This window comes from Camelus dromedarius, chromosome 10 (assembly GCF_036321535.1).
Source record: "Camelus dromedarius isolate mCamDro1 chromosome 10, mCamDro1.pat, whole genome shotgun sequence".
Taxonomy (NCBI): Eukaryota; Metazoa; Chordata; class Mammalia; order Artiodactyla; family Camelidae; genus Camelus; species Camelus dromedarius.
Window position 1 is genome coordinate 12,354,132 of NC_087445.1, and position 14,451 is coordinate 12,368,582.

The window sequence follows — 14,451 nt, forward strand, 5'->3', positions numbered from 1 at the left end:
TGTTACTTTTGCTCTGCTGCATTGCAGGATGCGGAGTTGGAGAATGGAATATAAACCAGGCTTCCACATTAATAGGTCAAATTGTTTACATACTTTGAAACTGTTTCCCTATTTTCCATTGGGTATAATAGTTTCAAATTTGAAGCTTGTGTAAGGAAAAAATAGGATATAGTATTGTAATGCCTAGCAAAATGACCGAGTTATAAAATGAATGAGAGATATAGTGACCATTTTGTTATGGTCACTAAACAGTGGCTGTTATTTGATCACTTATTAATAATTTCTAATATGATTTAATATATTTCATTGATACATTAAATGCAATTTTCTTGTTCTTAGATAATGAAATGGCAAAATCCTATGTAAAAAAAGTTTGACTCAATGGTTCCATAACACCTAATCTACAAACTATGGAAAAAGTATTCCATAATAATAGAAACATGAGCAATAAATAACTCAACATCTATCCATTGTTAGAATAAATTAATATTTTATATTGGTTTTGGCTCAGGACATGTTCAAATGAATGCAATACTTGAGATTAAACAAAGCATTTTGAAATTTGTTATTAAAAACACTGTAATTGATGCAGGAGCTAAAGAAAGCAGGCCTAACACGGCAGGATTCTTCCTCTGCTCCTTGTGTTGGTGTGTGCTTGTTAAACGTGTAATTATCACACCTTCTCTAAAGGGTATTGGAGGTTACAAAGTGTAAATATATTAGCGTTTCTTCTCCCCAAATATCAAAGTTTCAAAACTCTCGTATAACCATTTACCAATGATTGTAGTCCAGGAGTCTGTTAACTCCCCGTTCCGAGTTACTGTTAAAATTTTTGTTAGACTGCAGTTCATAATTGAACTACTACGTATCCTTGTTTGTTTTCAGCTAAATTGTAAGACCTTTGGCTGTATCAGTTATGCTTTATAATTGTGTTATCTTTTAGAGTAGTAAGAACAATGCTAGGTACATAATTGATAGGTTTTGATTGATGAAGAAGTAAGCATAATCTAAGTTATTTTATTTGACCACTTATATAGATATATTGACCTATTTTTTCCTTTTCTCATTTGATATATTCAGTTTTGCAATAGTTGTATGAAGCAGAGATTATAACAGCATTTAAAATCACCAGGAGTGTTTCACAAGAAAAATAGCAAAAAAAAAAAAACCAAAAACAAAAAACAAAACAAAAAAAAAACCCTGTAAAAAACAGCATTGGAATAAATGCATTAATAACCAAGCAAATTAAAGTCTATAAGAACTGATGAGTTGTATGGAACTAAAATTTATAGTGAATATACATATGCACACACACACATACACACACACACATCCTTCCACGCATGCTCTTAAACCTTCACACACACTTGAACACACATACATGTATTTTTTTTTATCCTACTTGGCATCCAAGTGGAGACAAAGAATTGAAACCTTGATCAGCATTTATACATATATATATGTATATATATACATTTTTTCTTAAATTGGTTGCTATACAAGTTGGCAATTAAAATTTGTTCTCATAGACTCTTTCAAACTATAGAATATCTTCAGATCTAGAATTGTTAGTTAAGAAATAATTTTTATGAGGCCCAGAAAAATATTCCTTGCAGTAAATTCAGGAGTATAAATAGTGCTTTCTATTACTGTAATTTTTTTTATTAAAAATGCATACTGTATTCATCAGCCCAGGCTGCTATAACAAAATACTGCAGACCAGCTGTAAAATATGTCCAAAAGAAAAGGAAATACCAACACCTGGATGCAAAAACAGTCTATAAATATGCAAAGTAAATGAGCAATTCATAAAATAAATTGACAGAATAATATGTTGGGTAATAAAATACCAGTACTTCTTGAGAACCAAAATATTTGTCAGGAAAATTTAAAAAGAAAAAGAAATCCTTAATTTTTCCCCCTAATGTGTGGAAATTAACAGTTTAGCATGCTTTTAGCCCAGTGTGTCTCTGTTAGTAGTCAATTTTTCACTGAACATTTAAAAAAAATCAAAGGAATTTCCAAGAGCTATTATGACTTCCGCTTAAAGATTAAAGTTGCTGTTTTCTATAAGGCTGTTTGTTGTCTGTATCTTCATCATCTCGTATTGTAATGAAGACATTTTAGTTCTTGTCTTCATGTTTGCAATGTGGTGTGTAAGGTATTAGAGCACACGATTATTAAATTGTAGTTTTCCCATCCACACTATTCTTGTCTCTTCTCTTTTGCTGTCATTTCTTACCTTCCATCTTGGATTTATATGTATTTGTATTTTTCTCAAGGTGAAAGGAAGTTTTCCTCAGCAGGTGTGCAGTATTATTTTTGTCATGTCGCCAGTGTATTATAAAAATTGCTCACTTAATGAGGATTGACAGCACATACAGAGAATGTGTTCTAGAAAATCAATTTCAAGGATCACTTTTCATTTATTATCTGATTGTAAAACAGTATAATGGTATTATGCATCCTGTCAGAATTATGGTAAGCAATTCAAATAGCTCAGGACAACTTTAAGCCTGTTCTTTACTCCTTAGTATGATGTTAAAAACTAAAAATCGGCTGCTGTGAAAAGTGTCCAGTGTTCAAGCTTAAAGGTGAACTAGCATATTGCCACGTGTATGGTATTCTTATGCCAGAAGTACCTGAAAGTATGTGCATTTCCAATACTATCACCTTTTAAAACCCCACACTTGGATAGATTTAAATTAACCACACTCTTGAATTGGGGCGCTGAATGAAAGGTGTGTCTCTGAATGAAAATACTTAGGTTTAAAACTAATCTTAACCTGGGCCAATGATGGGCAGTTTTCTGACTGCCTTCTCTCTGACTTGAGAGAAAAAGAGAAAAACTAGGACAATGGAATCCCCTGGTGGTGAAGCTTTCTCACGTTAGTTTTTACATTTTGTGGGACGTAGTTGTCTATAAACCTTTCTTATCCTTCAGTCTGTTCACACTAATAGTGTTTTTAAACTATATCTTTTAAAGACCACTCACATTTGTGGTTTTTAAAATTCTGCACACTTTGCAAGAAGTGCCAGTATTTCAGGGTGTCAGATTAAAGAGCGATGTTCTGTTGAAGGGGCTTCAAAAAATGTTATCATTAAATGATGTTAAACAGTTTGAATCAAACTTCATAACCAAAATCTGAATTATACTACTAGATGGAGTTTTGGGTTTTGGGTTGGAGTGTTTGATACATACTATAGAATTTCAGAGAAAATTACTTTATATGCTTACTGTAAATACCTGCAGGTGTTCACCTGCATACTTCAGTGGCTTTCTCTGAGTTATTATTAGGATCTGTAATAAAATTTAATTTTAACTTGTACTTGAAAAAGTGTCCTATACTAGGGATTAGAATAACACTTGCAAATCAGAGCATTACATTAATCTCAGAAAGGTAACATTAAACAAGATTTGTGAAACAGTGCAGGAACCTGTCGAGTTTACAGACAGGCAAGCTAAACCTTATACTCTGGGATGACACTTGGCTTTAATTCATGGTTTTTTGAGTGACCACTGACCTCAGGATTGAAAAAGCAGTTTCATCTGGTCAGTCACAGTTATCAGCAGCTAACACATGGGCCGTATATGTGCTAGTTTTTTTTTAACTTTTTTTGATTTATAATAATTTTACTATGTTGTGTCAAATTCCAGTGTAGAGCACAATTTTTCAGTTATACATGAACATATATGTTTTGTCATATTTTTTTCTTTGTGAGCTACTATAAGAACTTGTATATATTTCCCTGTGCTATACAGTATAATCTTGTTTATCTATTCTACATTTTGAAATCCCTGTCTATCCCTTCCCACCTCTTGCCCCCTTTGCCAACCACAAATTTGTATTCTATGTCTATGAGTCTGTTTCTGTTTTGTATTTACGTTTTGTTGTTTGTTTGATTTAGAGTCTACAAATGAGTGATCTCATATGGTATTTTTCTTTCTCTCTCTGTCTTAGTTCACTTAGAATGACATTCTCCAGGAGCATCCATGTTGCTGCAAATGGCGTTATGTTGTTGGTTTTTATGGCTGAATAGTATTCCATTGTATAAACATACGACTTCTTCTTTATCCAGTCATCTGTTGATGGATGTTTAGGCTGTTTCCATGTCTTGGCTATTGTAAATAGTGCTGCTATGAACATTGGGGTGCAGGTGACATTTTGAAGTAGGGTTCCTTCTGGATATTTGCCCAGGAGTGGAATTCCTGGGTCATAGGGTAAGTCTATTCCTAGTCTTTTGAGGAATCTCCATACTGTTTTCCACAGTGGCTGCACCAAACTGCATTCCCACCAGCAGTGTAGGAGGGTTCCCCTTTCTTCACAGCCTCTCCAGCATTTGTCATTTGTGGATTCTTGAATGATGGCCATTCTGACCGGTATGAGGTGATACCTCATTGTAGTTTTGGTTTTTTATTTTTATAATTATTTAATTTATTTATTTTTAACATTTTTAATTGATTTATAATCATTTTACAATGTTGTGTCAAATTCCAGTGTAGAGCACAATTTTTCAGTTATACACCTCATTGTAGTTTTGATTTGCATTTCTCTGATAATTAGTGATACTGAGCATTTTTTCATGTGCCTATTGATCATTTGTATGTCTTCCTTGGAGAATTGCTTGTTTAGGTCTTTTGCCCATTTTTGGATTGGGTTGCTTGTTTTTTTCTTATTAAGTCATATGAACTGCTTATATATTCTGGAGATCAAGCCTTTGTCGGTTTCATTTGCAAAAATTTTCTCCCATTCTGTAGGCTTTTTTTTTACTTATGGTTTCCTTTGCTGTGCAGAAGCTTGTAAGTTTCATCAGGTCCCATTTGTTTATTCTTGCTTTTATTTCTATTGCTTGAGTAGACTGTTCTAGGAGAACATTTTTGAGATGTATGTCAGATAATGTTTTGCCTATATTTTCTTCTAGGGGGTTTATTGTTCTTGTCTTATGTTTAAGTCTTTGACCCATTTTGAGTTTATTTTTGTGTGTGGTGTAAGGGAGTGTTCTTATGTGTGCTATTGACAGGAACCAGTAACTCATACTATTTCCCTTTTCCCCTAGAAATTGATTAAACCACACTCTATAGCATAGAACTTCAGGAAAGTAGATGTCAGTAGAACTCTTAACATATCTAGGATTCTTACTGGATGGTCATATATCTGTGTGATTATGCAAAAAAAAAAGTCAATACTGGCTAAGATGACAGGCAAGAATACCTCCATGTATTAACAAACTCTCCTTAAATTGCAGAACATAAACAGGAAACTGTAAGTGGAATTTAAGGTTAAAAGATGCTTTTTATAAGTCAGTCTAGTACTGAAAATTTCATAGACCTATAAATCTTCAAAATTTTTGTGTTGAACTTAATCACTAATTTAAGGAGGCTTCTTAAATAATTGACTAAGGTAGGTGGAAACAGTCCCTTCCCCAAAGAGTGGATAGGCGATAGGATCCATTGAAATGGAAACTTACTTGGAAATCAACATCCTAGTGAAATGAGAAACAAATTCATACATGTTCTCCATTTTAATAAAACCCTTATTTTTATACTTATTTCATACAGTTAATGCTTAAGTAGCAATTCTAGGATTGTTTGTGGGGCAGGTTAACAATTCAGGTGTCTCTTGTGTTTTCTTCACAGTTAGAAAACAGAGTCTGGAAAGAAAGTTAAAAGCTAGCTAATCTGTTTCCTATCAAGAGAGGGCAAAAGGGATTATAACCACCTGTGGCAAGTGCCTACCAGTTCATCTCTGCTTGAAATGACCTATCTTATGAATTTGCTGAGTTCCTCTCTCTCAGAGAGAAGGTTACTGATAACTTGAAGAATGTCGAGATTGTACCATGCCTAGAGTAGGCTGAAGTAACATATCAGTTGATACATTGTAATGCAAATGAAAGACACATGAATTCTGGGCCAACATTTATCTGGGCATTTCTCCTCTAGTCAGTTCTTAATTGTTCTGTGTTCTATAATCCGAGGTACAGATTCAGTTCAATCTATTATCTTTGGCCAAGAATTTGTCAAAAAGCCAAAATGTCACATTAAATATCAGTCAACCTTTAAAAGAACAAAATGAAAAATTGTAAGTATGTATTTTAAAACCATGGAAATCTTCCTATACTTGTCTTAGTCTACTTTTCTATCTTGTTTTGGGATAGATATTCCAAAATATTGATTTAGCAAAATAAAAAAAAATACTTATTTATTGATGCATAATTAGTATCTTCAGGAAAATAATATAGTGGATCATGTAACTTGGGACATTTCTATTCAAACCATGAATTTCTGGGCATTTCTCATGTATAGTTTCAAGAAGAACATCAATTCCTGAAATTTATTTCCTTCCTGTAAATTGCCTCCTTAGGATGCAAGCAAATGAAAACGCTGCTTCGTTTTGAAGAGAGTGACTTTAAAATGCTCTAGGTAGGATGCAAATAAGGATTTATTTAGAATGAATATCAAGAATATACATATTAAAAAGTACATAATTTTTTACAATTTTGACTTCAAATACCGCATGAAAAAATAGACATCAGAGCTGAAACTTTAGATGAAAATAATTACTGTTGAAGCATCTCAATTTCAATGTATGTATGAACAGCATGGTTAAAAGATTTGAAGTTATGACTAAAGTATACAAAAGCAACCAATGCCAATATGATTGTAAGCATCATATTTTAATAACAGAATGAATATCCATTTCAAAACTGGTTTAAAGTTCTCTGGGGGACAGCCCTTAAAAAAGCATTTCTCAAAATTTCAACCAAAATTCTTTTGAAAACAAAAGAAAACATATCAGGAGTGAATGTCAAATTATTGCTGGAATTAGATAGAAATTTTCATTAATTAGAAGTTGTGGTGTCTACATAGTGTCTACCAAGTTATTCCACTTACAAAAATGCACATCTGAAATAAGTAGAAAGAAATAAGCTTCTAGTTTATAGTCAATTATTTGGTCAATTCTATGCAAAATTTTTGAGAAGCTAGATTAATGGACAATTTTATAAGAAATTAATTATATGAAATGATTTCATGGTGACGAGGGATAATTAGATAAATAATTTTCAAAAAACTAAAAATGCAGCAAAGGCAACCCAACTAATACCATTAAATCCATTAAATTTTTAGAGCAGCATTAATAAATCTCCATTTCAGACTTTGGTTCAAAATGCTCTGGATAACAGCTCAACATTCCCCAGATTTGCATAGTTTTGAACAGGAGAGATTATATTGAAACTTCTAAGAAGCTTTGAATTCTAGTATTTTGGAAAGTTTTGTAGGTAAACATTGTAATTAAATTTTTCTAAATTCTTTTTTGAAATCAGAAAACAATAGTGCCTTCATAAGCTTAACACAATGAGAGAATACTAACACCAATTTCATATTAATACTTATGTAAAAATTATTGCTAAAAATTCAGATTTAATATAAGAATGTAAACATGATTCAATATTAGTAAATATATTAATACAGTTCTTCATACTAATAGGTCAGAAAAATTTCATATAATGATTTCCTTGAAAATTTATTTGATTAACTTCAAAAATCATTTAAAAGCCTTTAATTAAATAAAAAATAATGGATCTATAAACATAATGTTAATTCATAATCCAGAATCATGCATAGTACAGTAACATAGGAATTACCATTAACCTCAGGAAGACTAATGAGGGTGTGTGTTACTAATAGTCCTTGAGTATTCTACATAGAAGTCCAATCAATGCAATTAGAGGAAAGAAAGAATATAGAGATTTTTCAATTGATACACAAAAATTAACTTTAAATATACTGACAATGAGTTAGGATGAAGAAATGAAAGAATAGACTCTTTGTAGCAGAAGATAAAAATGGAAGCACTTTTTAAAATGTTTACAGTGGGCATGTATGACCCAAGTTTAAAATTAAACACTTTGTATAAAAAAAATACAGTACGTAAAGGGAATTAAGAGGCACAAACTTATAGTGATAAAACAAGTAAGTTGTGGGGATGTAATACAAAGAATAGAGAATATAGTCAGTAATAGTGTAATAACTTCAAAAGCTGACAGGTAGTAACTTGACTTATCATGATCACATCAGTGTACATAGACATTGAATCACTGTTGTACACCAGAAACTAATAAAAATATATGTCAATTATCCATCAGTAATTTTAAAAAGACAATAGCTTTGGAAGTGTAAAACGTATGATTGATGGCGACAAAATTTAAATACAAATTAAATATTTCAGCAAGAAATCTGAAATCGATAGTTAACAATTTGTAAATCTATAGAAACTTTATTAAAAAAGCATAAAAATGGACCTCCCTAAATAAATGGAATGGCATAACAAGTGTCTGGGAAAAAGCACTCCTTATGGTAAAGATACTCATTCTCTCTAAATCAATCTGTAAACAAAATAAAAATTCTAAAATCTTAAAAAAAATAAAAAAAGTGAAACCTGGAAACCTGACTGTAAAATTTATCCTCCCTATCAAATACACACACATGATATAAAATTAAGTCACTAAATAGAAAATTATTCATCTAGTAACCGACAACTAGAACAACAGGGAAAAAAACTTTCTATAAAGAGAATTGATGAAGAGGGCTCATTATGCAATTCAATTTTACTACTAAACTAGTACAAATCTATTTAAAGTATAAACTCAAGGTTAAGTTTGCACCTAAGAGGATGTGGCACACTTCTGATTCGTGTACCTACTTTTATGTCATGTTGGGATGCCCTTGAGTTTACCTGTGTCTGCCAGCCTTGTCCAGGCTTCCTGCATCCAGGTTCTGAAGGGGTCCAGTTGTGGGTTGAGCAGGGAAACACCTGTCGGGAGAATGGATGGGTGTCTGAATGGCCCTTACCTGACTCCAGAATCTCTAGGACCTGTTTGGATCTCTGGGTCCTTTACAGGAATAGTGAAGCCCTAGCCATTTGAGCCTGGGTCAGGCAAGAGCTGCCAAGGAACCTGACAATGACTGGGGCAGCCAACTTTGCATCTTTCAGAGCCAGTGCGCAGACCTGGAATCACGGACAGAACCAACTTAGTTGTGGCCACTCTGAAAGAATCACTTGGATCCAGCAGATACAAAAGGCTGTCCCCACAGAGGGGTATAAAATTCTATCCACCTATCCCCCTAAAGCATGCTTTTATTCCTATTTCCTTGCAGGTCCTTAATGGACCCTGGATGCAAAGCCCAGACACCCTGAGCTGGTCTGGCTTAGAAAACCAATATGGGAACTTCCTTGAATCCAGACAACATGGCAGACTAACCCAGTTGAGCCTAGGGTTGGATGGGAGTTCCAAGTCCATCAGTCCCAGCTCTGGCTGGTTGCTGCCGCTACTCCTAAATGGTTCCTTGCTAGGGTTCCTCCAGGGGTGTCCAGCTTGGTCTGCTTTGAAATGAGATATTTCTGAAGGAATTCCTAGATCCAAAAGGCACTGAGGAAGACCCCACAGACCCTAGGTACAGACCCGTTATTCTAAACTACCAGGACCCTCCCAGGCACTCTTCATGCCTGTTGACTTCTAGGGCTGGGTATAGTCAGTCTTGACTCTGGAAATGACACTAGTGTGGATCTTCGTCTCTGGCTCTGGGATTTAAGACCTTTTCATTGCTGATATGGGTGGAAATCGACAACAGAGAGTTGCTGTTGGTGGTCAAGCAGGTAGTTAACTAGGTGGCAGTGGCATTGGAATTGGTGTCAGAGATAGGTTCTGCCTCTGGGAGTCTATACTCAACATGATGAATAAAATATATATTCCACTGTAATTACTGGTGAAAAACAGTGATATGCTAAAGTTCAAAGTATTAATTCTAAGGCTTGAAATTTAGTTAATGGAGACAGAATCATCATAAGACATTATTGAATCTAATTCATTTAAGATATTATACCTATTCAGATAAATAATGGTGAAATTAAATTTGCTACTAAAATGTAGCTTGTTTTTAATATCAAATATAAAAGGTAATACAGGCTTATTATAGAGAAACTACAATACAAGGTTATGGTAGTGAGAGCAATTACCTTTCCTAATCCTTGGAGAGAAATTCACTTTTTGAGATTGTTTCTTATCTTAGTTTCTATGATTTATTTTGGATGATTTGGTATATATAAAATTGTTTCACTAGCCTGCAGCTTTTTAAAAATATCTATTTTAAAATAATATTAATTTTAAAAATACATGTTAATTTAAAAATTAAAAAATAGAACATTAATAAAAAATAAAATCATGCACATATAAATTACTTAGGGATTTTTTTTCCACATAAATTTTTAGATAGATAAGATGATTCTATGTGTAGTAACTTTTAAGCACACTGAACACAAATATATTTTCAGGTACTAGTAAGAAGGAAATAGGGAGATACTTCTAACAGTGTTAAATATGTGTCTGGTGATTTACAAGTCTGTTAATTGTGTCAAAAACATACATAATTTAAGACTAGGTCATCAGAAATCCAGACCAATGAAAACGACTTTGTTGAAGTTTTATTTTGTTCTCTGCAGCAATGATGTTTTTGTAAAGGAGTGCAAGTTACAGTGGTTTAGCCCCTAAACAGGGGATTCTAGAAGAAATACACCCATTACCATGTGAAGCAGTCACAAAGTACGTTAGAGATTTCATTTACACCACACAACAAAGATATGTGTATTGGATCACACTTCTTGGGAAGAGCAAAGAAACAGAAGCAGATGAGAAAGAACAGACAGGGTCAAACATTCTTCTGGAAAAGCCTCTTGTGTTACCAAGAACATCACCGCACATACTAGATCTAACCTTTACTCACAGGGATGTGACAATTTCTCCTACTTTCAGAAACACTTCTTGTGTAATTGGCATCCCTTTGCATGCATTTTATAATTAAACAGAACACACTTGACTCTAGACCTTTTTAGTGTCTTCCTTTCTGGTTCCATAGGACACTTAGTTCTAGCTCTGCAAGAAACATGAAATTGGCGTTATTCCTCCAACAGTGAGTGAGCGTTTTACCAATAAAAATCCTGACAGTTCTGTTTCCAGATGTTATATATAATGTGATATATATGGAAAACTATATCCAAACTATATTATATATATGTATATAAAATCATACAGTATATAGTTTGATCATATATATATCACATATATAGTTTGATCATATTTATATCACATATATTGTTTTATTAAACAACTGGGGAAGGCATGTGTACACTATTTTAGAATTCTGCATCTCAGACATACAGTACACACACATACCCCCCACACACTTGCGTATCACTTCTATTTTTGTTGTATTTGTAATTTTCTAACATATATTTTATTCTCTGATTTATTATCTCTTAGAATTTATGGTCCATGAGGCAGAAATGTTCTGTTTGGTTGCTTCCTGCTGTATCCTCTGTTGCTTGGTTATGGCTGGCTCATAGGATGTATACAGTGAATATTGATTGAGTTAACAAATGAGGGCCATATAATTCCCAGTTTATGGTTGAGGAAACTGAAGCTATTTAGTAACTTTTTCAGTGTCACAGAAATAAGAGTAGAGCTAGACATTGAATCCAAGTCAATCTGAAGTTTCTGATTTACCCTTTAAACCAAGATTAGTGCCTGCAAATGTGAAATTTCCCTGGATTTGAACTCCCCATGGGCCTGTGTTGAGTCTACAAATAGGAAGTGGGTATATGCGCAAGCCACATCCAACAAAACATGAGTATTTCCTGCTGGTTCTACAGTGTTGTTAATTGGTAATACAGTTTACTATTCAGTGTTTCAGAGGACCACTGCTCCTAAATTCCTCCAAAATCTTCTTTATATTTATCCATTTGAGATCATTAACAAGTCCTGTTTCTTATATCTATATCCATTAACAGGAAATGAAATATACATTGATACTAACTAACTGTGCCATCTTGTCAAAACTCTTTCATTGCTGTTCTTTTTTATTGTACAATTATCATATACTTAAGATGTTGAAGAGACACAGAACAGATTTAATGTGGTGTCTCCCTCTACAGAATCTTAACCAGCACACGGGCTTTTCTTTGGAAAAGGAGATACAAGATTGCAACCATTAAGAAGCCATGAAAAAAAAAGGAAAAAGAATTTAACAAACATTAAGATTCCTCCACAAAGCATTTCATCTTTGTCAGAATTTAATTTAAGACATTTCTGACATTCAATTACTCACTGTAGACAGACTCTGAATCAGATCATCTGCTGCCAAAGCTAAATTATCAAATAGAGAGACATAAACCTGAGTGTTTTCTGCATAATGACAGCCCATAATGATAAAAAATTCTTCCTAAAGACATCATGCACTGTAGATATTAAGAAAGAATCTAAGAAGGAAATGGAGACTTACACAAATATGTTCTCATACTCCTGAACATAGAAATACCTTGAGAAATACCACTGAAACTCTTAGATAGATTTTAATTGGATCTAAGCTTGATTTAGTAAATTTTACATCATTATTTTGCCGGTGTCATACGTTTATTAACACCCTTGCAGATTGTCTTCTTATTTATTTGCATTTTATCTTGTTGACATGTTTTAATGAATATTCAAATTGATGGATTAAAATAGATGAATAACTGAATATAACAGTGCTGCCACATACTTAAGGCAGCATTACCAGGCATCGAAGTGGAATGTCTGTTAACCGCATGTGGCTTATACATATCACAGAGGACTCAAAAGTCACACAGAAGTGTTTCCTGAATCACAATCAGATATTTTACTCATCCAGAGCCTTCCCTTTATATGTGTTTCATTCCCATGGTCTAGCTGCCTGTAACATTTAGGTACAAGATGGCACAGTCCTAATCTCTCAATGTTTGAAATCCTTTGGGCACTTGATTTCATTTTGAATATCTTGGTTAGAGTTAGCCATCTGCAGATAAAATGCTAATTGGGGTGAGTTATGCAACTTGTTACATCCAGGGGAACCCTCGTAAAACTGTCAGCAGATTTTTTCATGAAAACTTTGCTGGCCAGAAAGGAGTGCTTCTGTAACCAATTGCCACAAATGTGTGTCATAAGCAACACCGATGGAGTCTTACGGCTCCATGTTTCAGTGGCCCTCACTCTCTAAAATCAGGGATTAGCTGCTTTAGAGTGTATCCATTTCCTTGCTCATTCAGGGTAGTGGCAGAATTTTGTTCCTTTTGGTCATATAACAGAAAACAGAATAGAAACCACTGAGTCTTACAGTTTAAAAGAGTGTACAATATTACGTGTGATTTATCCTTCAATAGATGTATCAAAAGAAAGTTGCTCGGCTACTTACATGTGCATAGTAATCCATTTTGGCAGGTACTTATGTTCCAAGGATCCTTTGGTGATGGAGTTACTACTCATGGTGTTTCCTCCCTATATTAGCATCGTTGTCTAACCGCTCATGTAATCACTCAAAAGTGACATAATTTTCACCTGCAACTACAGCACTGCTCAGCCTAGTATATGACAGTGGTCATATGAGAATGACTGGCCACAGGAGCTCAAAAGACTGTGCTGCTTCCTGATCAGATGGTTAACAAAAGCCACTTAAAAGGATGTAATGGCCTCTCACCAGAGGAAATGCTAAAACTCCTAGAGGATACACAGAACACTTTTTGACATAAATCATAGCAATGTTTTTTGACCTGTTTCCTAAAGCGGAGGAAATAAAAGCCAAAATAAATAAATGGGACCTAATTAAACTTATAAACTTTGCACAACAAAGGAAACGATGGATAAAATAAAACCTACTGAATGGGAGAAAATATTTTTAAATGATATGACTTATAAGGAGATAATATCCAAAATGTATAAACAGCTCATACAACTCAACATCAAAAAAGCAAACAATCTGATTAAAATATGGGCAGAAAACCTGAATAGACGTTTTTTCCAAAGAAGAGATTTGCATGTCCAACAGGCACATGAAAAGATGCTCAGAAGCATTGATCATTAGGGAAATGAAAATCAAAATACTGTGAGAAACCACCTCATACCTGTCAAAATGGCTATCATCAAATAGAACACAAAAAACAAATGTTGGCGAAGATGCGGGCAAAAGGGAACCCTTGTACACTGTTGATGAGAATGTAAATGGGTGTAGGCACTATGGAAAACAGTATAGAGGTTTCTTAAAAAAACTAAAAACAAACCTACCATATGACCCAGCAGTTCTACTTTTGGATATATATCTGAATAAAACAAAACAAAAAAAATTAATTTAAAAAGTTAATGCACCCCAATGTTCACAGCACTACTGTTTACAGTAGTCAAGACATGGAAGCAACCTAAGTGTCCATCAACAGGTGAATTGATAAAGTAGATGTTTAATGGCCAAAAACATGAATGAATTTTTGCCATTTGCAACAATGTGGATGGACTTAGAAATTAAGTGAAATTAAGTCAGAGAAAGACAAATAGTATATGATATCACTTATGTGAAATCTAAAAAATAAAATTAGGGAATATAACAAAAAGAAG